Source organism: Erpetoichthys calabaricus, chromosome 1 (assembly GCF_900747795.2).
Source record: "Erpetoichthys calabaricus chromosome 1, fErpCal1.3, whole genome shotgun sequence".
Taxonomy (NCBI): Eukaryota; Metazoa; Chordata; class Cladistia; order Polypteriformes; family Polypteridae; genus Erpetoichthys; species Erpetoichthys calabaricus.
The window spans coordinates 339,732,744-339,760,523 of NC_041394.2; the positions used below are offsets into that span (position 1 = coordinate 339,732,744).

Genomic DNA, 27,780 nt, shown 5'->3' on the forward strand with positions numbered 1-27,780 from the left:
CAATGTGGTTACTTAAATATATACAGGATAGGATCTAAAATCCTTGAAACAGAACTGTCTTACATAGCTTTTTCTGTGTGTTGCCACTCTGTAATTTGATAGTATTCAGTCTGGCAATATGGTGCAGCCTTAGTTTGTGGAAGACAGACACAACTAAAGACATGAGCATAAAATGATGGTTGTCAATTTCAAACTGTGTTTCCTCAATGTGCTCCTTGAGAAAAAACACATCATCTGAACCAATCTCAGCCCGAACAAACTGATTGATCAAAGATATACTGACAGCTTGTCCTAATGTCGACTGTCGGATAACACGCTCAGCTACTTTGACCACCTTGACTGTACCCTCAGAAGGAATCATCAAACCTCCTTTGTTTTTGTAATGTGAGTAAGTGGTAGCTGTGATCATGTGATGCATCTGTTACCAAACTAGCATGGCACACATCACAGGACAGCTTTCTCAAAATCCCATCTAAGGGCTACCTCCCAACTGCTTCCTGAGGTGGATTTCTTTGGGAAACTTTCAAAGTTTGAGAAATGTTAACAGCTAACAACAATCTACATAGTTAGTGACTAAATACGTTTAGCCCAAACGTTGTTTGGAGGCTCACTTGAGCACATAAATGAATAGCTTTGCTAGCTTAGCCTGGCGTAGCTAAAGTTAAGATTATAAAACGGGATTTTCTAATGGCCAAATATAACCAGAACAATTGTTCAGCTTTACCTATGAAATGTAATCCCTGTGATCTGGTTTGGAGCGTACAGCGGTTTGTACAATCGCAAGAAGCACATGCGTGTGGCATCTTTATCCATTACTTCACTCCACAGCAATGCCACTCGCAATATGGCGGCGACGTTGACGTACTGCATCGTACATTAACGTTACCGCCATATTGCTGTGGCATTGCTGGTTGTCGCTACCCGATCTGCGTGCCTACCAGATTTGCGCGCGCAGGCGTATTGAAAGCCTAGCATGCCGTAAAAGTGTTCACGCATGCGTTAAACAGATTGGGCAGCACCGTAAAGTGAGCGATGACGTTTTTGTTCAATACGTATGCAATAACACACTCCGCATGCGCTTAATAATAAAAAAAATATATACCAAACATTTCGCTTTGCAGCACGGATCGCTCTCAACTGCGCATGTCGATACACAACGGGCAGTACAGTATTTTCGTTGAAATGCCGTAGTAGTTGACCATAATGATATTATTATTAAATATTCATTGTACGTTCTGTTTTCAGGGCTGAATTAAGCTTGTCATACTCCTCGTTATACACGTTGTTTATCACTGAGATCGCTTCGTTTAGTTTACATAGCACTTCTTTTTTCAGTTCCCATTGTACAAAGAAGTATTTAACCATTGTATTTGTTATTATAGTCTACATATAAAAAATAAATAACAGTTTCAAAAATAGATGTATTCAAGTACTTTATTGACATTGAGTAACGCAACGAAATTACTCGTGTCAACTTCACGTTGCATTAAAATTCCACTGTCAAATAGTTCAGATATATAATACAATAAATAAATAATGAACTAAAAACGGAGTAATCATACAAAATATGTTCAAAATATTGGCAAGATGCCATATATAATGTTAAAGTAACCAGGATGGATTATTATTGCATAAATGCACAGCAGTATAGATTACCTATACTACATTAATTGTACATGATCAATGAAAACGATTTCAGATTGAGGAGATATACGAGTTCAGTAAGTTTATTGCAGCTGGAAAAAAGTTTTTTTTTTTTGTCCATTTGTAGCATACAGATTGATAATAATAATAATTCTTTGCATTTATATATCTGAAATGCCTGCCAGATGGGAGAAGCTCAGACAAGTTCTGTCCAAGATGAGTGTTCTCCTTGATGATGTGTTCAGCTCTTCTTACACAGGGAATCTTGTATCAATGACCAAGTGATGGCAGTTCAGTTCCATTGAACGTCTTGTGATGTTTTTATGATCCACTACAGGGCTTTTTTGGCAGGTTTGGTGCAGCTGTTGTACCAGGCTTTCATGCAGTTAGTCAAAATAAGTGTGTATATATGTAAAAATGAACTGTTGATGCACTTTTCATCCCTGGAAAAACTCTTTAAAAATAACTTTACATATTATTATTAATGAAATACACATGTCATAGGGCATCATGGTTTACAAAATTTTGTTGCGGTGATACTAGTGGATTGCATAAAGTCTTTTTGAAGAAAAAGAAATCTTCATTTCATGTCTAACCCACATAAAGCACAACCCCAGCACCATCTTCTGTGATACTATTGCTCGTCTTGTACTCAAATTTAAATGGCTTTTATTCACCCATATAGTGTCTTAAATGTGAGTTAATAACTGAATAATGAAAAAGGAAACACTTTTCATGCAAATTTTATTGAATAAATGTTATGAGAACAACAAAAGTGAACAACGTGAGAACAATGCACCTAAAAAAAACATTTGTCAAATGTACAAAAAAACCCAAAGAAGTAAAAAAAAATCACCACATAGCTTTAACATATTTTACCCAGAGCACAGAAAATTTAAAGTTACATTGTTTTGCTATTTTGATTATTAAAATTATTCCACAGATAACTTCTAACATATTTTAATACTAATAAAGCCCAAACTGCTAAACTGCTTAACAAATATATATAACTTTATCAAAACGAAAAAATATATATACAATTTAAAAGTACACAAGAGGAAAATTGAAAGGTCCTTCTCCTTAACTATATCTGGATGATCAGATGGCCCTGTTGAAGAACACAAGAAGGTCCAGTTGGTCAGGATGATTGACAAAACAACGTCTCAGGGTCACAAGGTCACAGCCTCCCCAGGCCCCTGTGGACATTCTCAGCGAGCATACTGTTGTGGTGTTAATCCAATTGCAGCTCCATTTCAAGAGGGTCTTCAGAAATCTTCTCTCTTCAGCACCACAGTCAGTTGCACAAGACTTGACCAGGGTGCATGGCAAAGGGCATCACTGGACAAAAAAAAGAAAAACAGCAAAAAAAAAAACAAAAAAAACCAATGGTTATTATCTGGTGTAAATCTTTCAGTGTATGCAGTTCCATTCATAAACCAGAAGTAAATCATAAACTGATAGAAATGGGAATTAAGCAGAGGTGCAGTTTAAAAATTGAGTTTTAAAAGTATTTGAAAGGTTTTTCATTTATAGCCGGCATTCTATATTTTTGGTGTACATGTACAAGCTGCTTCACCAGTTCTTTCATAAGCAAAGTAGTGGTTGTGGATTAAAGATTACACTGAGGACTGATGGGGGAGAGACAGTACCAAATACAGGAAGGGACTAAACTGTTCAGAGCTTTTTATGTAATGAATAGTATAGTACTTTAAAATCAATTGTGAAGGAGACAGCCATCCAGTTTATTAAAGCTAAGGTCAAGTAAATGAGCTTGGAATATGGAGAAAAACAAAATGTAAACAAAACAAGATCCATTACCCCAGAATACTTGGCAGTGACGCAGTAGATTCAGACCCACGACTCAAATGAAGGATTCTGGAAGCACTGGGCAGTAGCATCATCTTCTATTCCAACAGATATCACAGCATTCCCTCCTTCTTTAATTGCTGCCCTATCTTTCAGTTAAATTCTTCCACTTCACTAAGGCAAGTAAAATATAAAAATAATAAACAAGAAATATTTAAACACTTACTTCAAACATTCATAGACTTGACTTTTACCTGATACTGTATTCTGGGCCACCAAGAAATAAGTCTTCTGCCTCCTGTCCTGATACACCCTGTTGAGCAGCCAGGGCATGGATGATGGACTATCCAAAATTAAGAAAGAACAGAATACAAAAGTTGCTTGCATGTAACTGAAATCTGACCACATCACATTATAAGTGAAGGCATACATACACCAATTACCGAGTAACAAAGCATAATACCCCTAAGAATGTGTGCTTTATTTTGCAAATGAAACAGCCTGGTTTTGTTTCTATTGAAACTCATACAATGAGAAAAACACAACAGTTACTGGGATTGCGAGGATTCACACACAGACTAAAATATTGTACTCTAATGTTGGGGACTTGCATAAGAAAAAACACATTTTAACATTCGTTAGTGGATACCAATTTACTTCTCTCTTTAAAAGAATTGTAAAATTTAGACACCTGATCTGAGATACATCTAGGCAGTTCAGATTTTCATATTCCCAAACAGAGAAAACCTACTAATCCATTTAATCAAGTATAAATCAGTAAACAGGAAAGTCCACCTGAGCAGTTTTTTTAATAACACAATTTATTAAAAGTTTTGCATATTTCAAAACATTCATGCGCGTTCATTGAAATCACCAGCCTATTTAAAACGGTAAATTTTGTAATATTCCAATTATTAAACAAAACGTCAGATAATCCTAAATATATCTAGATTATATTACAGTATATATTGTATTCTCAAAAATTGAAAAGCATTCAATAAACATTACATACAGTACCTTTAATCATAAAATTCACGGACACACGTCGTATTTCACTTCGCTCTCTGACCGTTAAATTGTTGCTAAATTCTTCCCGTAAAAGATATTCTTTCAAGTCGTTGTAAAATTGAAAAGTCTTCATTTTTTCAAGAAGTGAAAATTATTCTTCTGCCAGGAGAAAAATTCAATATGCTCCTATTCTCTACAGCGTTCTTCTTTCTCCTTCTCACTCGAATGGCGAAAGTTCTATTTGTTAATGCAGACCGAGAAATTAAAATCCCGTGGTAACTTTTTTTCTCGTGTGTCGTAAAACATTGGACATGCGCAGAACAAATCGGACAGCGTCGTGAAATGAATTTTAATTAAGCAGAGAGCGCGTGCGCGAGACAAATCGGATGGGGACTCCTGTCGCAAAGTAAAAGAAACGCAGATCGTGCAGGGTCGTAATAGTTAAGCTATGCGCCTGCGCGCGCAAATCTGGTAGGCACTGTCGCTACCCGATCTGCGTGCCTACCAGATTTGCGCGCGCAGGCGTATTGAATGCCTAGCATGCCGTAAAGTGTTCACGCATGCGTTAAACAGATTGGGCAGCACCGTAAAGTGAGCGATGACGTTTTCGTTCAATACGTATGCAATAACACACTCCGCATGCGCTTAATAATAAAAAAAATATATATACTAAACATTTCGCTTTTCGGCACGGATCGCTCTCAACTGCGCATGTCGATACACAACGGGCAGTACAGTATTTTCGTTGAAATGCCGTAGTAGTTGACCATAATGATAATGTTATTAAATATTCATTGTACGTTCTGTTTTCAGGGCTGAATTAAGCTTGTCATACTCCTCGTTATACACGTTGTTTATCACTGAGATCGCTTCGTTCAGTTTACATAGCACTTCTTTTTTCAGTTCCCATTGTACAAAGTATTTAACCATTGTATGTTATTATAGTCTACATATAAAAAATAAATGACAGTTTTAAAAATAGATGTATTCAAGTACTTTATTGACATTGAGTAACGCAACGAAATTACTCGTGTCAACTTCACGTTGCATTTAAATTCCACTGTCAAATAGTTACGATATATAATAATACAATAAATAAATAATGAACTAAAAACTGAGTAATCATACAAAATATGTTCAAAATATTGGCAAGATGCCATATATAATGTTAAAGTAACCAGGATGGATTATTATTGCATAAATGCACAGCAGTATAGATTACCTATACTACATTAATTGTACATGATCAATGAAAACGATTTCAGATTGAGGAGATATACGAGTTCAGTAAGTTTATTGCAGCTGGAAAAAAGTTTTTTTTTTTGTCCATTTGTAGCATACAGATTGATAATAATAATAATTCTTTGCATTTATCTGAAATGCCTGCCAGATGGGAGAAGCTCAGACAAGTTCTGTCCAAGATGAGTGTTCTCCTTGATGATGTGTTCAGCTCTTCTTACACAAGGAATCTTGTATCAATGACCAAGTGATGGCAGTTCAGTTCCATTGAACGTCTTGTGATGTTTTTATGATCCACTACAGGGCTTTTTTGGCAGGTTTGGTGCAGCTGTTGTACCAGGCTTTCATGCAGTTAGTCAAAATAAGTGTGTATATATGTAAAAATGAACTGTTGATGCACTTTTCATCCCTGGAAAAACTCTTTAAAAATAACTTTACATATTATTATTAATGAAATACACATGTCATAGGGCATCATGGTTTACAAAATTTTGTTGCGGTGATACTAGTGGATTGCATAAAGTCTTTTTGAAGAAAAAGAAATCTTCATTTCATGTCTAACCCACATAAAGCACAACCCCAGCACCATCTTCTGTGATACTATTGCTCGTCTTGTACTCAAATTTAAATGGCTTTTATTCACCCATATAGTGTCTTAAATGTGAGTTAATAACTGAATAATGAAAAAAGAAACACTTTTCATGCAAATTTTATTGAATAAATGTTATGAGAACAACAAAAGTGAACAATGTGAGAACAATGCACCTAAAAAAAACATATCAAATGTACAAAAAAACCCAAAGAAGTAAAAAAAATCACCACATAGCTTTAACATATTTTACCCAGAGCACAGAAAATTTAAAGTTACATTGTTTTGCTATTTTGATTATTAAAATTATTCCACAGATAACTCCTAACATATTTTAATACTAATAAAGCCCAAACTGCTAAACTGCTTAACAAATATATATAACTTTATCAAAACGAAAAAATATATATACAATTTAAAAGTACACAAGAGGAAAATTGAAAGGTCCTTCTCCTTAACTATATCTGGATGATCAGATGGCCCTGTTGAAGAACACATAAAGGTCCAGTTGGTCAGGATGATTGACAAAACAACGTCTCAGGGTCACAAGGTCACAGCCTCCCCAGGCCCCTGTGGACATTCTCAGCGAGCATACTGTTGTGGTGTTAATCCAATTGCAGCTCCATTTCAAGAGGGTCTTCAGAAATCTTCTCTCTTCAGCACCACAGTCAGTTGCACAAGACTTGACCAGGGTGCATGGCAAAGGGCATCACTGGACAAAAAAAAGAAAAACAGCAAAAAAAAAACAAAAAAACCAATGGTTATTATCTGGTGTAAATCTTTCAGTGTATGCAGTTCCATTCATAAACCAGAAGTAAATCATAAACTGATAGAAATGGGAATTAAGCAGAGGTGCAGTTTAAAAATTGAGTTTTAAAAGTATTTGAAAGGTTTTTCATTTATAGCCGGCATTCTATATTTTTGGTGTACATGTGCAAGCTGCTTCACCAGTTCTTTCATAAGCAAATTAGTGGTTGTGGATTAAAGATTACACTGAGGACTGATGGGGGAGAGACAGTACCAAATACAGGAAGGGACTAAACTGTTCAGAGCTTTTTATGTAATGAATAGTATAGTACTTTAAAATCAATTGTGAAGGAGACAGCCATCCAGTTTATTAAAGCTAAGGTCAAGTAAATGAGCTTGGAATATGGAGAAAAACAAAATGTAAACAAAACAAGATCCATTACCCCAGAATACTTGGCAATGACGCAGTAGATTCAGACCCAAGACTCAAACGAAGGATTCTGGAAGCACTGGGCAGTAGCATCATCTTCTATTCCAACAGATATCACAGCATTCTCTCCTTCTTTAATTGCTGCCCTATCTTTCAGTTAAATTCTTCCACTTCACTAAGGCAAGTAAAATATAAAAATAATAAACAAGAAATATTTAAACACTTACTTCAAACATTCCTAGACTTGACTTTTACCTGATACTGTATTCTGGGCCACCAAGAAATAAGTCTTCTGCCTCCTGTCCTGATACACCCTGTTGAGCAGCCAGGGCATGGATGATGGACTATCCAAAATTAAGAAAGAACAGAATACAAAAGTTGCTTGCATGTAACTGAAATCTGACCACATCACATTATAAGTGAAGGCATACACCAATTACCGAGTAACAAAGCATAATACCCCTAAGAATGTGTGCTTTATTTTGCAAATGAAACAGCCTGGTTTTGTTTCTATTGAAACTCATACAACGAGAAAAACACAACAGTTACTGGGATTGCGAGGATTCACACACACACTAAAATATTGTGGTCTAATGTTGGGGAGTTGCATAAGAAAAAACACATTTTAACATTCGTTAGTGGATACCAATTTACTTCTCTCTTTAAAAGAACTGTAAAATTTAGACACCTGATCTGTTGTAAAATTTAGACACCTGATCTGAGATACATCTAGGCAGTTCAGATTTTCATATTCCCAAAAAGAGAAAACCTACTAATCCATTAATCAAGTATAAATCAGTAAACAGGAAAGTCCACCTGAGCAGTTTTTTTAATAACACAATTTATTAAAAGTTTTGCATATTTCAAAACATTCATGCGCGTTCATTGAAATCACCAGCCTATTTAAAACGGTAAATTTTGTAATATTCCAATTATTAAACAAAACGTCAGATAATCCTAAATATATCTAGATTATATTACAGTATATACTGTATTCTCAAAAATTGAAAAGCATTCAATAAACATTACATACAGTACCTTTAATCATAAAATTCACGGACACACGTCGTATTTCACTTCGCTCTCTGACCGTAAAATTGTTGCTAATTTCTTCCCGTAAAAGATATTCTTTCAAGTCGTTGTAAAATTGAAAAGTCTTCATTTTTTCAAGAAGTGAAAATTATTCTTCTGCCAGGAGAAAAATTCAATATGCTCCTATTCTCTACAGCGTTCTTCTTTCTCCTTCTCACTCGAATGGCGAAAGTTCTATTTGTTAATGCAGACCGAGAAATTAAAATCCCGTGGTAACTTTTTTTCTCGTGTGTCGTAAAACATTGGACATGCGCAGAACAAATCGGACAGCGTCGTGAAATGATTTTTAATTAAGCAGAGAGCGCGTGCGCGAGACAAATCGGATGGGGACTCCTGTCGCAAAGTAAAAGAAACGCAGATCGTGCAGGGTCGTAATAGTTAAGCTATGCGCCTGCGCGCGCAAATCTGGTAGACACGCAGATCGGGTAGCGACAGGCACGCAGATCGGGTAGCGACAGGCGTCTAGTAATTCTATGTCCAGTCACGTGGATTTCCATGTGACGTCATACCGGGCGACGGAAACTGAATGCATGCTGCCGACTGACACTGGGTAATACATGAGACAAAAGGCTGCTGGCAAATGAGGCGGGAGTGCGAACGAGTTTAAAAAGAATTTTCTCACCGACAGCGTGAAAGACTGAAGGTAAGTGCCCAGGGCTTGAGAACGCCACGTTATGAATTTGGGAGTTTTCATTCGCTCTGCAGAGAGTTACTGCAGTCAACCTGAATCAGAAAGGAGCCACCGTCAGGCCACCGCTGAACTTGGCTCGAGCTGGCGTGTAATTCTCTCCGGCTTACTTGACGTTATCGATCCCTATATCTGCCTCAAAGCTTCAGTACACACCTTCCCTTTTACTTAATACTTCATTCCTCTTTGTATATTCTGTCAGTTTTGTCTGCTTTAAATTTGATCTCGAGGGTGGTCACGACTCTTCACACGCAGTTTTGATTTCTGCCTGTGTTTCTTTATTCGGTCTGTCACGTACATTTCAACGACGATCGCAAAGTTGATGAGTTTGTGGTGACAGTGATGTGTCGGACTTTACTCCACTGGGATGTGTTTCCCGATTGTATCATAGCGCTAAAAACATCGTTAAGATCGATCCTTGATTTGATTAGATAAAACTTTATTTGTCCACTGGGAAGGATGTGACTTTATACAGAAACTTTGTAAATACATAAATATATAAATAGGTAGATAAGTAAGAAACTATACACACATACTTTGGTCTGAACCCACACCAGAATGATTATAAAGCAAGACAATTAAAAAGAAAGAAATGTTCTGACTTGGCTGTCAGTTTCAGTGAGGCATTATGCAGACGTATTGCCATTGGTATAAAGGAGCCCCTGTTGCGTTTCTTAACACACTTAACACTGCTGATGAATTCGTTGTCTGAATTCCTCAGTGTTAGTGTGTCAGAAAGAGGACGTACATCATTGTTCTTAATAGATAGATAGATAGATAGATAGATACTTTATTAATCCCAATGGGAAATTCACAAATGACACTTAGTTTCGTTTTAATTCTGTCCTTTGCTGCGACATGTGGAGGTCCAGAATGAGTCCCATAACTGAGCCTAACCTTTTTTTATTAGCTTCTTGATTCAGTGGGCTTCACTTGAAAGTGATATTACCAGATCAGCACACCACAGTGTAGAAAATCACACTGGCCATCACAGAGTTGTAGAAGATGCGAAGGACGTTGCTTCTCATATTAAGCGAACACAGTTTCCCAAGGGAGAGAGCCTGCTCTTCCCCTTCATAATTCCTCTGTGTTCTGAGACCAGTCCAACCTGTTATTAATATGGACCACTTCTACATCCACTCCTTGAATAATGACAGGAAAGAGAGGCATTTTGTTGCTGCAAAAGTCAATAAGGCGTTTCTTGTTTTTGTTGATGTTAAGATGCAGACAGTTTTTTTTACATCAAGAAACAAAATTTTCCACGATGCATTGTAACTATAGTAAAACATTAATCCCGAACCAGTTGCTAATTGTTGAGCCCTTTTTAGTCTTCCTCTTGCAATGACTGTAGCCGCCAGCAACGATCACCGCACAGTACTACTAGTTTAAATTCATGTTAAGACAGCCTTCTGAACATTTGGAATACTAAGATTTATATTTGAGATCACAGGATGAAATCCAGCAAAGCATTTTTAGTACACCTCCTCGAGCCGCCACCTTATTGTGGTGGAGGGGTGTGCGTGTCCCAATGATCCTAGGAGCTCTGTTGTCGGAGGCTTTATGTCCCTGGTAGGGTCACCCAAGGCAAACTGGTCCTAGGTGAGGGACGAGACAAAGAGCTTTTCAGAAAACCTACCATGATGAATAAAAACTTTGGACGGCGTTTTCCCTCGCCCGGACGCGGGTCACTGGGGCCCCACTCTGGAGCCAGGCCTGGAGGTGGGGCTCGATGGCGAGCGCCTAGTGGCTGGGCTTGCACCCATGGGGCTCGGCTGGGCACAGCCCGAAGAGGCAACGTGGGTCCCCCTTCCCATGGGCTCACCACCTGTAGGAGGGGCCAAGGAGGTTGGGTGCAGTGTGAGTTGGGTGGTGGCTGAAGGCGAGGACCTTGGCGGTCCGATCCTCGGCTACAGAAGCTGGCTCTTGGGATGGGGAATGTCACCTCTTTGAAGGGGAAGGAGCCTGAGCTAGTGCGCGAGGTTGAGAATTTCCAGCTAGATATAGTCGGGCTCATCTTGACGCACAGTGTGGACTCTGGAACCAATCTCCTTGAGAGGGGCTGGACTGTCTACCACTCTGGGGTTGCCCCCGTTGAGATGCGCCAAGCAGGTGTGGGCATACTTATTGCCCCCCCGACTTGGAGCCTGTTCATTGGGGTTTACCCCGATGGATGAGAGGGTAGCCTCCATCCGCCTTCAGGTGGAGGGACGGGTCCTAACTGTTGTTTATGCGTATGCGCCGAACAGCAGTTTGGAGTACCCACCCTTTTTGGAGTCCCTGGAGGGGGTGCTAGATGGCACACCTTCTTGGGACTCCCTCGTTCTGCTGGGAGACTTCAATGCTCATGTGGGCAATGACAGTGAGACCTGGAAGGGCGTGATTGGGAGGAATGGCCCCCCTGATCTGAACCTGAGTGGTGTTTTGTTATTGGACGTCTGTGCTCGTCACGGATTGTCCATAACGAACACCATGTTCAAGCATAAGGGTGTTCATATGTGCAGTTGACACCAGGACACCCTAGGCCTCAGTTCGATGATTGACTTTGTGGTCGTGTATGTGTATACTGTATAATATTAACAAAAAGAGCAGCTTACTACTGAAATCGGCAAATATAGGAGTGAGTGGGGATCTAACCGGGGACTCTTGATTACACTTGGTTTGCGTCTGTACTTGCAATGTTACTTAGAGAGTCCGATTGGGGGGAGGGGTGATGTTAGAGCGGGGGAGCTTATTCAGTGCAGCAGAAACAACGCACATGTTGATTTTTATTTTCTTTCAGTACATGTGCCTTCCCTGTTTATTTATATATCTAGTGACTTTTCTGCCTGTCTGTTTCTCTATTACGCACTGCTCTGTCTGTCTGTGTGTTATGGATCTTAAAAATAAGTTATAAGGACAGTTGTTCATGTTAATTGCAGTCTCAATTGTTAAAAAAATATTTTAAAAGGAGCATCCCACATGAAAATGTAACGATCTCATTAACTGACATTTCATACCAATTTATAAATTTTATGTCCGTTTGAGGTTAAAAAGAAAAAAAAAGTAACACTTTATCCCCAGCGGGGAATCGAACTCAGGTCTGTGAGGCATGGCAAAGCTGCTGCGATCTGAGAAGCAAATCTTAGCGCGCTACGCCACGGAAACTGTTGTATTCGCCTTGAAGCTTTTGTGAAAGTGTTTACAGTGATCCCTCGCTATATCGCGCTTCGCCTTTCGCGGCTTCACTCCATCGCAGATTTTATATGTAAGCATATTTAAATATATATCGCAGATTTTTTGCTGGTTCACGGATTTCTGCGGACAGTGGGTCTTTTAATTTCTGGTACATGCTTCCTCAGTTGGTTTGCCCAGTTGATTTCATACAAGGGACGCTATTGGCAGATGGCTGAGAAGCTAGATTGCTTACTTTTCTCTCTCTCTTGCGCTGACTATCTGTGATTCTGACGTAGGGGGTGTGAGCAGGGGGGCTGTTCGCACACCTAGACGATACGGACGCTCGTCTAAAAATGCTGAAAGATTATCTTCACGTTGCTATCTTTTGTGTAGCTGCTTCCTGAAACGACATGCTGCACAGTGCTTCGCATACTTAAAAGCTCGAAGGGCACGTATTGATTTTTCACTGAAAAACAAACTCTCTCTCTCTCTCTCTCTCTCTCTCTCTCTGCCTGCTCCTGACGGAGGGGGTGTGAGCTGCCGCCTTCAACAGCTTTGTGCCGCGGTGCTTCGCATACTTAAAAGCCAAACAGCCCTATTGATTTGTTTGCTAGAGATTGTTTTCTCTATCTATGTGACATTCTGTGCTCCTGATACGCACTCCTTTGAAGAGGAAGATATGTTTGCATTCTTTTAATTGTGAGACAGAACTATCATCTCTGTCTTGTCATGGAGCACAGTTTAAACTTTTGAAAAAGAGACAAATGTTTGTTTGCAGTGTTTGAATAACGTTCCTGTCTCTCTACAACCTCCTGTGTTTCTGTGCAAATCTGTGACCCAAGCATGACAATAAAAAAATAACCATATAAACATATGGTTTCTACTTTGCGGATTTTCTTATTTCGCGGGTGGCTCTGGAACGCAATCCCCTCGATGGAGGAGGGATTACTGTATTTGATCTTTGGAACTCCGGCTTTATACATTCTATACTTTATTCCTACATTTTGTAACATTTATTACTAAAATATGAAAAAGTTTCTGTTTTAACAATGTGTTTACACAGATTACTGTAGAAACGGAACACACATGAAATGCGTGTGTTCCAAATAACAATCTATTATTTCCATTCTAAAACTCCAGTTCAGTCACTCCCAGATAATCAATCAAGGCATGAGCTGGGAGAAGTTCATGCATGTTCTAAGTCATTGGGGGGGGGATGGAATAGTCGGCTGCTGGCAGCTTGTCTTTATCAGCACATTTAGAGGACAAAAGACACTGGCGGAGAGTTGTGAACGGATTTAAGAAGCGATTTAAGGTGGGCCGGATCTACAAGTTTTTTCGTAGGCTCTGGTAATTCTAGTGTTAAAGATAGGGTGAGAAGCTCAGTCATCCAGGAGGAGCTCAGAGTAGAGCCACTGCTCCTCCGCATTGAGAGGAGTCAGATGAGGTGGCTTGGGCATGTGATCAGGATGCCTCCAGGACGCCTCCCTGGTGAGGTGTTCCAGGCACGTCTAACTGGGAGGAGGCTCTGGGGAAGACCCAGGACACGCTGGAGGGACTATGTCTCTCGGCTGGCCTGGGAACACCTTGGGATTCCCCCAGAAGAGCTAGTAGAAGTGTTCAGGATGAGGGAAGTCTGGGCATCTCTGCTCAAGCTGCTGCCCCCGTGACCCGATCTTGGATAAGCGGAAGAGGATGGATGGATGGATTTTTAGTATTACATTTTATTGATAACTAGCAAAATACCCGCGCTTTGCAGTGGACAAGTAGTGTGTTAAAAAGGTTATGTAAACATATATATATATACATAAACATATATAAATATATATACATATCTACATATACACATATCTACATATATATATATATATATATATATATATATATATATATATATATATATATACACATCCACATATATATACATATATATACACATACATATACACACACACATACATATATACATATACACATACATACATACACATACATACCGTCTTTTTCCGAAAATAAGACACTGTCTTACTTTCTTTTTTGGTCCAAAATACGCACTAGGGCTTATTTTCGGGGGAGGACAAAAATAAAAGTATATTTATATATTTTTATTTAATATTTATTTATTTTACACAGAATACAGAAATTAAAATTGATTCAATTACAGTCATGTCATCTTCTTCTGGAACATCGTCATAAATCAAGATTTACACCCCTGGAGTCTTCCACAATTCCCTTTTTGTACTCGACGGAATAGCTCTTTCGTTTTGTACTCATTTTAACTGCGGTTAAAAATTATTCACTTTATAAAAAATAAAATTACGTATGAGGAAATAATCAGACTTACGAGACTGAAATGAACAAACACTGTATCTGCGCTGTCGCTCAATGTAGACTGCTGCCTTAACGAACAATTATTTATAGTGTGCGCCAACGACGCGTTCCGTCGCATTCCGCATATGCATGCCCCCCTCCACCCCCTCCCCACCTCATTCGACCATACTCTGCGATACGCGCGACGCAGTACAACACAGCAGAGCAGAACGGACACAATATTTATGTATTCATGCTGCCTTATGTTGTATTTTTAAGATAAATTCCAAGAATTAATTTGAAACGAACTGTAGAGGTAAACAATGAATTTCTCAGAATATTTTATTTCAAACATTTCTCTGAAATACGAGTATTAGGGAAGCTAAACATACTTAATAAATCAACAGCATTTTTTAATGAATTCTTTCTTTCACATTATTTTAACTAGGGCTTATTTTCGGGGGAGGGCTTATATTACAAAAAGTTCCGAAAATCTCGATAGGGCTTATTTTCGGGGGATGTCTTAATTTCGGAAAAAGACGGTATATATATATATATATATATATATATATATATACACACATACATACATACATACATACATACACACATTTATCTATATATATCTATACTAATAAAAGGCAAAGCCCTCACTGACTGACTGACTCATCACTAATTCTCCAACTTCCCGTGTAGGTGGAAGGCTGAAATTTGGCAGGCTCATTCCTTACAGCTTACTTTCAAAAGTTAGGCAGGTTTCATTTCGAAATTCAAAGCGTAACGGTCATAACTGGAACCTCTTTTTTGTCCATATACTGTAATGGACTGCAGCTCGCTGGCCGTGGGAGGCAGAGTTGCGTATCGCGTCATCACGCCTCCCACGTAATCACGTGAACTGAGTGTGAACGTAGTACGTACAAAACAAGGAAGAGCCCCAAAGAGCGCTGAAGAAAACATTCATTACACAATTGAGAAGGCAGCAAAACAATAAGAAGCGAAGCACGGTGTAAACCGTAAGTTTAAATTAAGTTTATAGAAACGCTCCCGCTGCCGTTTGCAATACCATATTCGCGAGATACAAGTTTAATGAGAAGACAAGAGGTATAAACGAGACTTTGGATGACTTTGTAACGTAGTTAAAATTGCTGTAGCGAGAAACTTTTAAGTGCCGGGTCTTAGCTAACATTAAATAAAGCCGTGGACATCGCAACATCACACAAGAGAGCGGCTCACGTGAACTGACTGAACGCAGCACATCGGAAACAAAGCACCGTGTAAACCTAAAGTTTAAATTAAGTTCATAGACCTACAAAAGGTTGCCATTGATTTGAGGCAAGATTGCTTTTCTCCTGTACAACTATACGTTGCATTCTCAAGAGTGTGCTTGCACAGCTTGGTCATATTACCACCGGAGTGCTGAACTGACAACGAGGTATACAAAGAGAACTATAACAATCGTAATATGTATATATATATATATATATATATATATATATATATATAGTTATAGATATATATATATATATATATATATATATATATATATATATATATATATATATATATCTATATATATATATATCTATAGTTATAGATATAGATATAGATATATAGATAGATATAGATATATGTGTAGATATATAGATATAGATATGTATATATATATGTATATGTATATATATGTGTCTGTGTGTGTGTATATATATATATATATATATGTGTGTATGTATGTATGTGTGTATGTATATATATATATATATATATATATATATATATGTATGTATGTGTATGTATGTATATGTATATATGTATATGTGTGTGTGTATGTATGTGTATATATATGTTGATATGTGTATATATATATATATGTATATATGTGGATGTGTATACAGTGGTGTGAAAAACTATTTGCCCCCTTCCTGATTTCTTATTCTTTTGCATGTTTGTCACACAAAATGTTTCTGATCATCAAACACATTTAACTATTAGTCAAATATAACACAAGTAAACACAAAATGCAGTTTGTAAATGGTGGTTTTTATTATTTAGGGAGAAAAAAAAATCCAAACCTATATGGCCCTGTGTGAAAAAGTAATTGCCCCCTGAACCTAATAACTGGTTGGGCCACCCTTAGCAGCAATAACTGCAATCAAGCGTTTGCGATAACTTGCAATGAGTCTATTACAGCGCTCTGGAGGAATTTTGGCCCACTCATCTTTGCAAAATTGTTGTAATTCAGCGTTATTTGAGGGTTTTCTAGCATGAACCGCCTTTTTAAGGTCATGCCATAGCATCTCAATTGGATTCAGGTCAGGACTTTGACTAGGCCACTCCAAAGTCTTCATTTTGTTTTTCTTCAGCCATTCAGAGGTGGATTTGCTGGTGTGTTTTGGGTCATTGTCCTGTTGCAGCACCCAAGATCGCTTCAGCTTGAGTTGACGAACAGATGGCCGGACATTCTCCTTCAGGATTTTTTGGTAGACAGTAGAATTCATGGTTCCATCTATCACAGCAAGCCTTCCAGGTCCTGAAGCAGCAAAACAACCCCAGACCATCACACTACCACCACCATATTTTACTGTTGGTATGATGTTCTTTTTCTGAAATACTGTGTTCCTTTTACGCCAGATGTAACGGGACATTTGCCTTCCAAAAAGTTCAACTTTTGTCTCATCAGTCCACAAGGTATTTTCCCAAAAGTCTTGGCAATCATTGAGATGTTTCTTAGCAAAATTGAGACGAGCCCTAATGTTCTTTTTGCTTAACAGTGGTTTGCGTCTTGGACATCTGCCATGCAGGCTGTTTTTGCCCAGTCTCTTTCTTATGGCGGAGTCGTGAACACTGACCTTAATTGAGGCAAGTGAGGCCTGCAGTTCTTTAGACGTTGTCCTGGGGTCTTTTGTGACCTCTCGGATGAGTCGTCTCTGCGCTCTTGGGGTAATTTTGGTCGGCCGGCCACTCCTGGGAAGGTTCACCGCTGTTCCATGTTTCTGCCATTTGTGGATAATGGCTCTCACTGTGGTTCGCTGGAGTCCCAAAGCTTTAGAAATGGCTTTATAACCTTTACCAGACTGATAGATCTCAATTACTTCTGTTCTCATTTGTTCCTGAATTTCTTTGGATCTTGGCATGATGTCTAGATTTTGAGGTGCTTTTGGTCTACTTCTCTGTGTCAGGCAGCTCCTATTTAAGTGATTTCTTGATTGAAACAGGTGTGGCAGTAATCAGGCCTGGGGGTGGCTACGGAAATTGAACTCAGGTGTGATACACCACAGTTAGGTTATTTTTTAACAAGGGGGCAATTACTTTTTCACACAGGGCCATGTAGGTTTGGATTTTTTTTTCTCCCTAAATAATAAAAACCATCATTTAAAAACTGCATTTTGTGTTTACTTGTGTTATATTTGACTAATGGTTAAATGTGTTTGATGATCAGAAACATTTTGTGTGACAAACATGCAAAAGAATAAGAAATCAGGAAGGGGGCAAATAGTTTTTCACACCACTGTATGTATATATATATATATATATATGTATATATATGTATATATATATATATATATATATATATATATATATATATATATATGTGTGAATATATGTGTATATGTATATATATATGTATATGTATATATATGTTTGTGTGTCTGTGTGTGTGTGTATATATGTGTATATATATATATATATATATATATGACAGCAACACTCATAAAAATGACAACACAATTGCATTGACAATCAGGTTACGTTATTTTTAAAATGTTTCCTTTTCTTTTTCATAACCTCTTTAACACACTACTTCTCCGCTGCGAAGCGCGGGTATTTTGCTAGTATATATATAAAGGAGAGTTGGGATCCGAGAGACTGTGTTTGTGTGTTTGTGGAGGGATGGAGAGTTAAGGCGGGTGTTGGAGTCATGTGATCATCTCCCCTCCCATTCACCTCATTTCATTCACTTCATTTCGCTCCGAGCTGAGCTCCGCAGCTGGCGCGGTCTTGCTGTTTTTGATTTGCTTTTCACATGGCCAACTATACGTTGCATGCTCAAGAGTAAGCTCAGTGCACAACTTGGTCATATTACAACCGGAGGGGCGACCTGACAACATGGTATACAAAGAGATCCTTAACAAATAATTATTGGTATAATTTCCCTCAGTTTATTATTTAAAATTTTAAAGCAGTTCTTCGCCGCTGCGAAGCGCGGGTATTTTGCTAGTATATATATATATATATATACACATACAGAGACATATATATACATATTTACATATCTACATATATATATACATATCTACATATTTACATATCTACATATATATATATACATATCTACATATTTATACACATATATACATATATACATATATATATAAATATATATATAGACATACATATATATATATATCTATATCTATATATATCTATCTATATCTCTATATACATCTATATATATCTATATCTCTATATATATATATATATATATCTATATCTATCTATATATATATATCTGTCTATATATATATATATATATATATATATATATATATATATATATATATGTATATATGTATATGTATATATGTATATATATATATATGTATATATGTATATGTATATATGTATATATATCTATGGAAGAGAAGGTCTGTGATACGGTTTGCATATTTGCAGTTGGAGATCCACAAAGGGAGAAAAAAACGAATCACGTATCATAAAATAGTTTTATTCCTGAGCTTTCAACCCCAAAATCAGGGGTCTTCATCAGAGGATAGCATTAAACAGGACCATGCGCAGATTGTTGGTGGGTTTATGTGCTATTTTGATGCCCCACTTGGTCAGGGTGCGTGCCGTGCCTTCGGACACATTATTGGTGATACGGGAGTGAATGCCAGGTGGGGTGGGGGTTCTGATTTACATCGACTGTATGCTGATTCCTTTGGCGTCTGCTGTGTAGACTCTGATTAATGAATGATTTTGAGTATCCGTTCGAGGTGGGGCATCAAAATAGCACATAAACCCACCAACAATCTGCGCATGGTCCTGTTTAATGCTAAAAACAAGAAATCGACAGCCGAAACACGAAACGCAGTTTATAGTATTCCATGCAATTCTTGCTCAGCTGTATACATAGGACAAACGTCAAAGAAAATCTCAATACGTTTACAGGAACATCGCAACGCCGTCAGAAGAAAGGATGCACTATCTTTGATATATGCACATACTAAATCTACAGGACACACATTCAACTGGGACAACGTAAAAGTAAAATTTAAGGCCAGTACAAAAAGCGCCAGAGAGTTGGCCGAGTCTTGGCTATCAGATGAAAACGCCATCAACAGACACTTGGACATAAACCAAGCATATGCCAACTTAAGAAGGACATATGCACATTAATTAAACGATACACCCCCCCCCCCCCACTTGATCATACTGACTTAGTCAGAACCACCCAACCCCCCCATCCCCACCCCCAATACTGAATGTGTTGCTATATATTGCCTTTGATTCTTGTAAGTCTAAGCATTATTCTCTGATGAAGACCCCTGATAGGGGTTGAAAGCTCAGGAATAAAACAATTTTATGATACGTGATTCGTTTTTTCTCCCATTTTGGATCTCCAACTGCAAATTATCTATCTATCTATCTATCTATCTATCTATCTATCTCTCTCTCTCTCTCTCTCTCTCTCTCTCTCTCTCTCTCTCTCTCTCTCTCTCTCTCTCTCTCTCTCTCTCTCTCTCTCTCTCTCTCTCTCTCTAAATCCCTGCGAAGTACTGCTTTTAAATTTTTATTAAGAAGAAAACCTTTTTAAATTGAGGGAAAATATACCAATAACAATTTATTAAGGATCTGTTTTTTTGTGGAGCAGCCTTAACACAGCTTTTCCGCTGTTTTATAAACGAACGCCATATAAGGTCTTCCTTTTTCCTTGCTTCGCCAAGGAAGGAGCGTTTTTATTAAATCCAAGGGTTCTTCGCCTTTTTTTTTTCTTTTTTTACGCTTGTTATAGTTCTGTTTGTATACCACGTTGTCAGTTCAGCACTCCGGTTGTAATATGACCAAGCCGTGCAAGCTTACTGTTAACAATGCAATGTATAGTTGTACAGGAGAAAAGCAATCTTGCCTCAAATCAATGGCAACCTTTTGTAGGTCTATGAACTTAATTTAAACTTTAGGTTTACATGGTGCTTTGTTTCCGAAGTACTTGCACTCATGAATATGTCTGTATGCATCAGTTGCTCAAATCCCCGCGCTTCGCACCGGCGAAGTACTGCTTTTAAATTTTTATTAAGAAGAAAAGAAAACCTTTTTAAATTGAGGGAAAATATACCAATAACAATTTGTTAAGGATCTGTTTTTTTGGGAAGCTGCCTTCACACGAGTGATCACTTCGAGCTGACTTGCTGGTTAACCATAAGCGTTACCTGGTAGGTAACCACCCATACAATCAGATTGTGAATCAGACTACGAATGCCATGAATGTAATTACCCCGATCTACATGCTGTCAAATAAACGAACCACACGCCGTGGAGCAATTTTAGGGGCTTCGCCTCTAGCGCTGACGTCCGAGGTTTGATTCCCGTAAGGGAGTGAAGTGAGTGGGTGGTTACCTACCATGTAACGCTTATGGTTGGCCAGCAAGTCAGCTAACATCAGCCACGGTGCCTTCAGTTGTGAGAAGCAGATCATAGAATGGTTGAAAATAGTTTACTGTCAAATAATGTAAAGAGTACGCGACACGTGTTTCCCCCTTATTCTTGGCTCATCAGGCGTACACAGTCACTGCACTCGCTTACGGTAATCGAACCTCGGACGTCAGCACTAGAGGGGCTTCGCAGCGGTGAAGTATTGCTTTTAAATTTTAATTAAGAAGAAAAGAAAACCTTTTTAAATTGAGGGAAAATATACCAATAACAATTTAAGGATCTTTTTTTTTTGTGAAGCTTCCTTTACACAGCCTGTCCGCTGTTTTATAAACGAACGCCATATAAGGCCGTCCTTTCTCGTTCACAGTCAGTTCACGTGATTACGTGGGAGGCGTGATGACGCGATACGCAACCCCCGTAACCCCGCCTCCCACGGCCAGCGAGCTGCAGTCCATTACTGTATATGGACAAAAAAGAGGTTCCAGTTATGACCGTTACGCTTTGAATTTCGAAATGAACCTGCCCAACTTTTGTAAGTAAGCTGTATGGAATGAGCCTGCCAAATTTCAGCCTTCCACCTACACCTGAAGTTGGAGAATTAGTGATGAGTGAGTCAGTCAGTCAGTCAGTCAGTCAGTGAGGGCTTTGCCTTTTATTAGTATAGATACATGTAAGCTTTATCTTGCTGAATACAACTAGTTGATCAATCAGGAGCACAGATCTCCAAATAATGAAGCGCTAAGGATGATTGAGCCACAGCAGGTCTCCACCACATCAAATTCACATTATTGATAGGAGCTGGTATTTAATAGGGGTTTATCACGATGTTAAAATTTAATTATTTGCTTTTAGATTTTAAAAACAAAGCCGAAAGATGTTTTTTTTTTATTATTTTTAAAGGGATTTTCAGGAAATTTTGCAAAGGTCTATTAAAAGAAGTACTGTTTAGCTGTTGTTCTCTGTCATTAAGCTCTTTTTCTCAGACAGTTTTATTTACAAACCCTAAACTGACACCTAAAGCCTCTGTTATACATTACTCTCTATTAGTCTTCAAAATGTGAGATCAAAATGGCTGTTACGGCTGTGGACACAAGCAGTTCATAATAGAAAAGAACTGGATTAAGGGGGTTGGAGAACATTATGTTTATTGAAAGTATACAATGTTGATGATTTACTAGTTATTTTATGACTCAAATTTACTTGAATTGTATATTAGAGATCTCGTTAGATTTAAGGACAACAATAGTCAGATTTTTCTGGTTTTTATTATTTTAAAATCCTTTTACTGCAGTCAGTCTGTTCAATGAGGCCAGACCCCCACATCCTTAATGTTTCTGTTGGACATGTCAGTTAAATGTAAGCTGTTGACAGTTCATTAAAGTGTATATCAGAATCACTTTTTATTCGCCAATACTTAATGTACAGGAATTTGACTTGGTAGATTTAGAGCTGCTTTTAACAGAACACATCACGCATAAATAACATAAATAGCATAATATAAAAAGAAAAACTTCTTACAAAGTTGAAGAATAGTACAGTTATAAAGGAAATGTGCAGATCATGATGTGAGTGTATATTGTGTATACATGTGTACACACATACAGTCAAAGTAAAAAGTGTGTGAACCCTTTGGAATTATCTAGTTTACTGCATGAATTGGTCAGAAAAAGTGATCTGATCTTCATCTGAGTAACAGGTCCTGATATACACAATGAGCTTAAGTCAATGACACACAAACAATTCTACTCTTTCAAGTCTGTATTTTACAAACGCATTCAATGTTCACAGTCTTACTGGAAAAAGTAAGGTAACCTTCGGATTTAATAACTGATTGACCCTCCTTTGGCAGCAATGACCTCAACCAGGTGCTTCCTGTAACTGCAGATCAGACCTGCACATCGTGCGGGGGGAATTTGAGCCCATTCCCCTGCAGAACTGTCTTAACTCTTCCATATTCTTTGGTTGTCTTCTGTGTATGGCTCTCTTCATGTCATTCCACAGCATCTCAAAAGGATTGAGATCTGGGCTCTGACTGGGCCACTCCAAAAGGCAGAGTTTGTTCTTCTGAAGCCATTGTGCTGTGGATTTGCTGCGATGTTTGGGGTCATTGTCCTGTTGCATCACCCAGCCTCTTCTGAACTTAAGTTGACGGACAGACACTCTCACATTATCCTGGAGAATTTGTTGATAAACTTGTGAATTCATTTTCCCCTCAATGATGACAAGCTGTCCAGGACCTGATAAAGCAAAGCAGGCCCAAATCATGATGTTCCCTCCACCATACTTTACTGTAGGGATGATGTTTTGATGTTGATATGCAATGCCCCTTTTACGCCAAATGAAGTTCTGCTTGTTCCTCCCAAATAGTTCAATTTTGGTTTCATCACTCCACAAAACATTTTCCCAGTACCGTTGTGGAGTGTCCAAGTGCTCTTTTGCAAACTTCAGGTATTCAGCAATGTTCTTTTTTGATAGCAGTGGCTTCCTTCTTGGTGTCCTGCCATGGACTCCTTTCTTGTTCAATGTTTTGCGTATAGTTGACTCATGAACGGAGATGTTGGCCAGTTCTAATCACTTCTTCAAGTCCTTTGCTGTCACTCTAGGGTTCTTCTTTACCTCATTGCTGACTTTGCATTGTGCTCTTGGGGTCATCTTGGCAGGGTGCCCACTTCTAGGCAGAGTAGCCACAACACCAAATTGTCTCCATTTATAGATGACTTGTCTAACAGTAGACTGATGAATATCTCAAATCTTTGAGATGACTTTGTAACCCTTTCCAGCCTTATGTAGATGAACAATTCTCGATTGTAGCTCTTCAGACAGCTCTTTTGTGCGAGACATGATTCCCATCTGGAAATGCTGCTTGTCAAAAGCTGAAACTCAAACTTTATTGTGTTTTTTATCAATCAAAGTAATTCTAGGCCACACCTCTGAACTTGTTTCATTAAATGGACCCCAGGTGTGCTAAATTCTGACTGCAATGAGCTTTTTAAAAAGTCATTAGCTTAGGGTTCACTTACTTTTTCCAACCTTCAGTTTCACAGTTTGAATGATGTATTTAAAATGGTCAAAAATTCTCTGAAAATCTGTGTATCTTTAGTTATAGGAGACTGTGTTTATTCATTATTGTGACTGACATGAAGATACAACCATGTTTTATATGGGAATTAGACATAAATATAGATAATTCCTAGGGGTTCACATACTTTTTACTTTGACTATACATATACCTACAGTGGGTATAGAAAAGAATCGCCCCCTTCGAAATATTTCCATTTTTTTTGCTTTACAGCCTTAAATGAAAACACACACAAACCAGTATTTCTTCCCAGGTTTACTTACTTAATGCAACCTATAACATCCAAGTGAAAGGTATCACAGCTACAGTTCAGAAGAATTATAAAAAATCAAAAGACCTACTGAGATTAATAAAGGATCACCCCCCCAATGTCAATGTCGTTTTGTTGACCCACCTTTTGCTTTAATGACAGCCTTGAGTTTGTTGGGATTCTTCTCTATCAGCTTTGCACATCTAGGTTGAGCTATTAATATTTGCCCCCCACTCTTCTTTACAGTTTAACTGTTTAAGTTCGGTCACATTGGATGGTGAGTGTTAGTGGCCTGCTATCTTCAAATCTTTCCACAGATTTTCACTGTGATTTAGGTCTGGGCTCTGACTGGGTCACACCAGGACATTCACTTTTTTCTCCTTCAGCCACTGTGTGGTCAAAGTTGCTGTGTGCTTCGGGTCGTTGTCATGTTGACAGATGAACATTCTGCCCATCTTCAACTTTCTGGCAGAGGGTAGCAGGTTTTCCTCAAGAATTTGACAGTATTTTGCCCCATCCATTTTTCCTTCTACCCTAACGAGAGCCCCAGGCCCTGCGGTAGAGAAACACCCCTACAACAGGATGCTGCCACCTCCATGCTTTACTGTAGGTATGGTGTATTGTGGGTGGTGAGCTGCATTGGTGTACCGTTTGGTATTGAGGCCAAATAGTTTGATTTTGGTCTTCTGACCATAAGACCTTTTTCCACTTGGCATCAGAATCTTCAAGGTACATTCTAGCAAAGCTCAAATGAGCTTTCTTGAGAAGTGGCTTTTTCCTTGCGACCCTCCCGAACAAGCCACAATTGTGGAGCGCTTGTGGAATTGTTGTCACATGCACACAATGACCACTCTTTGCCATCAAATCCTGTAACTCCTTCAAAGTGGCCATTGGCCTCTTAGTAGCCTCTCTCACCAGTTTCCTCCTTGCTCTTCCATCCAGTTTGGAGGGACGGCCGGATCCAGGGCGTGTCCTAGTAGTACCAAACACTTTGCCACTTCTTTATGATGGACTTTACTGAGCCTTCTGGGATTGATAAAGCCTTTGAGATTTTTTTGTATCCATCTGCTGCCTTATGTCTGTCCACAACTCTATCCGTGAGATCTTTTGAAAGTGGCTTGCCACCCATAGTCAGTTGTTTGCTGTCAGTTGCACTACCAAGCAAGGGAATGAATGTTCCAGGAACAGCTTCGCTAATCACACTCATTACAATTGATCACAGGTGGAAGGACGCCAGTAACCGTGGTCTGCAATGGAAATGGTGGGCTCTTACACCTGATTGAGTTTTGGAGGGGGCTGATCCTTTATTCATCTCGATATTTCTTGTTTTTGATTTTTTAAAAATTCTTCTGAACTGTAGCTGTGATATCCTTCACTTGGATGTTATAGATTGCATTGAGTAAGTAAAGCTGGAAAGAATATTGGTTTGTGTGTTTTCATTTAAAGCTGTAAAGCAAAAAAAAATGGGAATATTTTGAAGGGGGGAATTCTTTTCTATACCCACTGTATGCTGTATACACACACACCTTCATACAGTATATGCCAACACATGAATATCCAAGAAGACGGCTAAGTTACTGGTTTGAGAAGGCTGTGTCTCTAGGAAAGAAACTATTGAGGTGTCTGTTAGTTTTAGTTTTAATTGAGCTGAGGAGAGTTTTTGGAGCAAGTGATGTGCTGGGTTAGATGAGTCCATGGTGATCCTTATCACCAGGTTAGTGGCATGAGATGTATACAGGCCTGCAACAGATGGACGAGCACAGCCAGTTATTTTCTCCGCAGACCTCACAATGCACTATCATTTATTTTTGGAGTGTGTCGTTGGCTGAACCAAACCAGGCAATAATGGAGAATGTGATTACACTTTCAATTATGGCTTTATAAAACTGATCAAGGATTGACTGGGAAATATTTAGTTTCTTTAGTTGGTGTAAGAAGTACAATTGCTGCTGTGCCTTTTTAGTGATGGTAGTGGTGTTAATGTCCCAGCTGAGAGTGTTCATGATGGTTGTGTCCAAAACTTTCTAGGATTCCTCCACATTGACAGCAGAATTGTTATTTTCTAGTGGGAGAGGTTGTAACTGCTTTTTGCTAAAGTCAATGTCCGTTTCCTCTGTCTTGGTGGTAGTGAAGTCTAGGTTGTTGGAAGCTCACCAGGACAAGACACCTCTTTTCTATAAGGTGTTTCATTGCCTTCAGTATTTAGACCAATAATGGTGGTGTCATCAGCAAACATAATGATTTTAACTGAAGGATCAGTGGACCTACAGTCATTGGTGTACAAGGAATAAAGTAGGGGGAAAAGTACACAGACTTGAGGGGCACCCGTCCTAATATGGAGACAGTCTGAGAGATGGGAGCCCACATCAGTGTATTGTTTCCAGTTTGTTAGAAAACTGTAAATTCATTCACAGGTGGAAGAATGCAGTTCAGTCTGTACAAGTTTAGTTAAGAACAGTTCAGGGACAATGGTGTTAAAAGCTGAACTGAAGTCAACAAACAGTATTGTGGCATACATTCCTTCATTGTCCAGATGCTCCAGCACAAAGTGTAGGCCCCTGTTGATGACATCATCCACAGATCTATTTGCTCGCTATGTAGACTGAAGACGGTCAAGATTGGTAGCAGATGGGTTAGAATAAGCCGTTCAAATGTTTTAGAACTGATGTTATAGCGACTGGTCTGTAATCATTGAGGCAGCTTATTTTATCACTTTTGAGATCAGGAACAATAACAGAAGATTTAAAGCAATCTGGTATGGTACTCTGGTTAAAGACGTCTGTGAAGAGAGGGGTGAGCTGCCTAGCGGAGTGTTTGATTGCTTCAGGTGAGAGAGAATCTGAACTGGCTGACTTTTTGCAGTTTTATGTTGCAGACAGCTGTCAGACGTCATATTCTTTGATAGAAGAGGAGGAAGAGGAGTGAAGCTTTTGTGAAGAAGTGGCCTGTTGTCAAAACCACTTGAGAATTTCGAGGAGCAGAGGGAATGTAGATATTCAGCACCTTATTGTGCAATCTGCTGTAAAACTTAAATTTATCAGGGAGGGTTGAATCTGAGTAAGCACTGGGAGATGTCTTTTTCTAAGTAGTAACAGAT

At 38.6% G+C, this 27,780-nt stretch overlaps 1 protein-coding gene and 2 long non-coding RNA genes across 3 annotated transcripts in view; 1 reads left to right on the plus strand and 2 right to left on the minus strand.

Annotated features, from left to right (window-relative positions):
* Positions 1-2,469: 2,469 nt before the first annotated feature.
* LOC127527889 (uncharacterized) lies at positions 2,470-4,868 on the minus strand. The gene is made up of 3 exons (XR_007935063.1): positions 4,468-4,868; positions 3,463-3,793; positions 2,470-2,982 (listed from the first exon to the last, which is right to left on the minus strand). It is a non-coding gene; the product is annotated as an uncharacterized LOC127527889 (long non-coding RNA).
* Positions 4,869-6,479: 1,611 nt separating this feature from the next.
* Positions 6,480-8,901, minus strand: LOC127527901 (uncharacterized). The gene is made up of 3 exons (XR_007935075.1): positions 8,502-8,901; positions 7,719-7,807; positions 6,480-7,638 (listed from the first exon to the last, which is right to left on the minus strand). It is a non-coding gene; the product is annotated as an uncharacterized LOC127527901 (long non-coding RNA).
* Positions 8,902-9,071: 170 nt separating this feature from the next.
* Positions 9,072-27,780, plus strand: part of LOC114667382 (gastrula zinc finger protein XlCGF26.1-like) — a 59,240-nt gene continuing 40,531 nt past the window's right edge. Inside the window, exon 1 of the mRNA XM_051926202.1 lies at positions 9,072-9,198. The gene's annotated coding sequence lies outside the window, so the exon portion shown is untranslated. The remainder of the gene's footprint in view (positions 9,199-27,780) is intronic.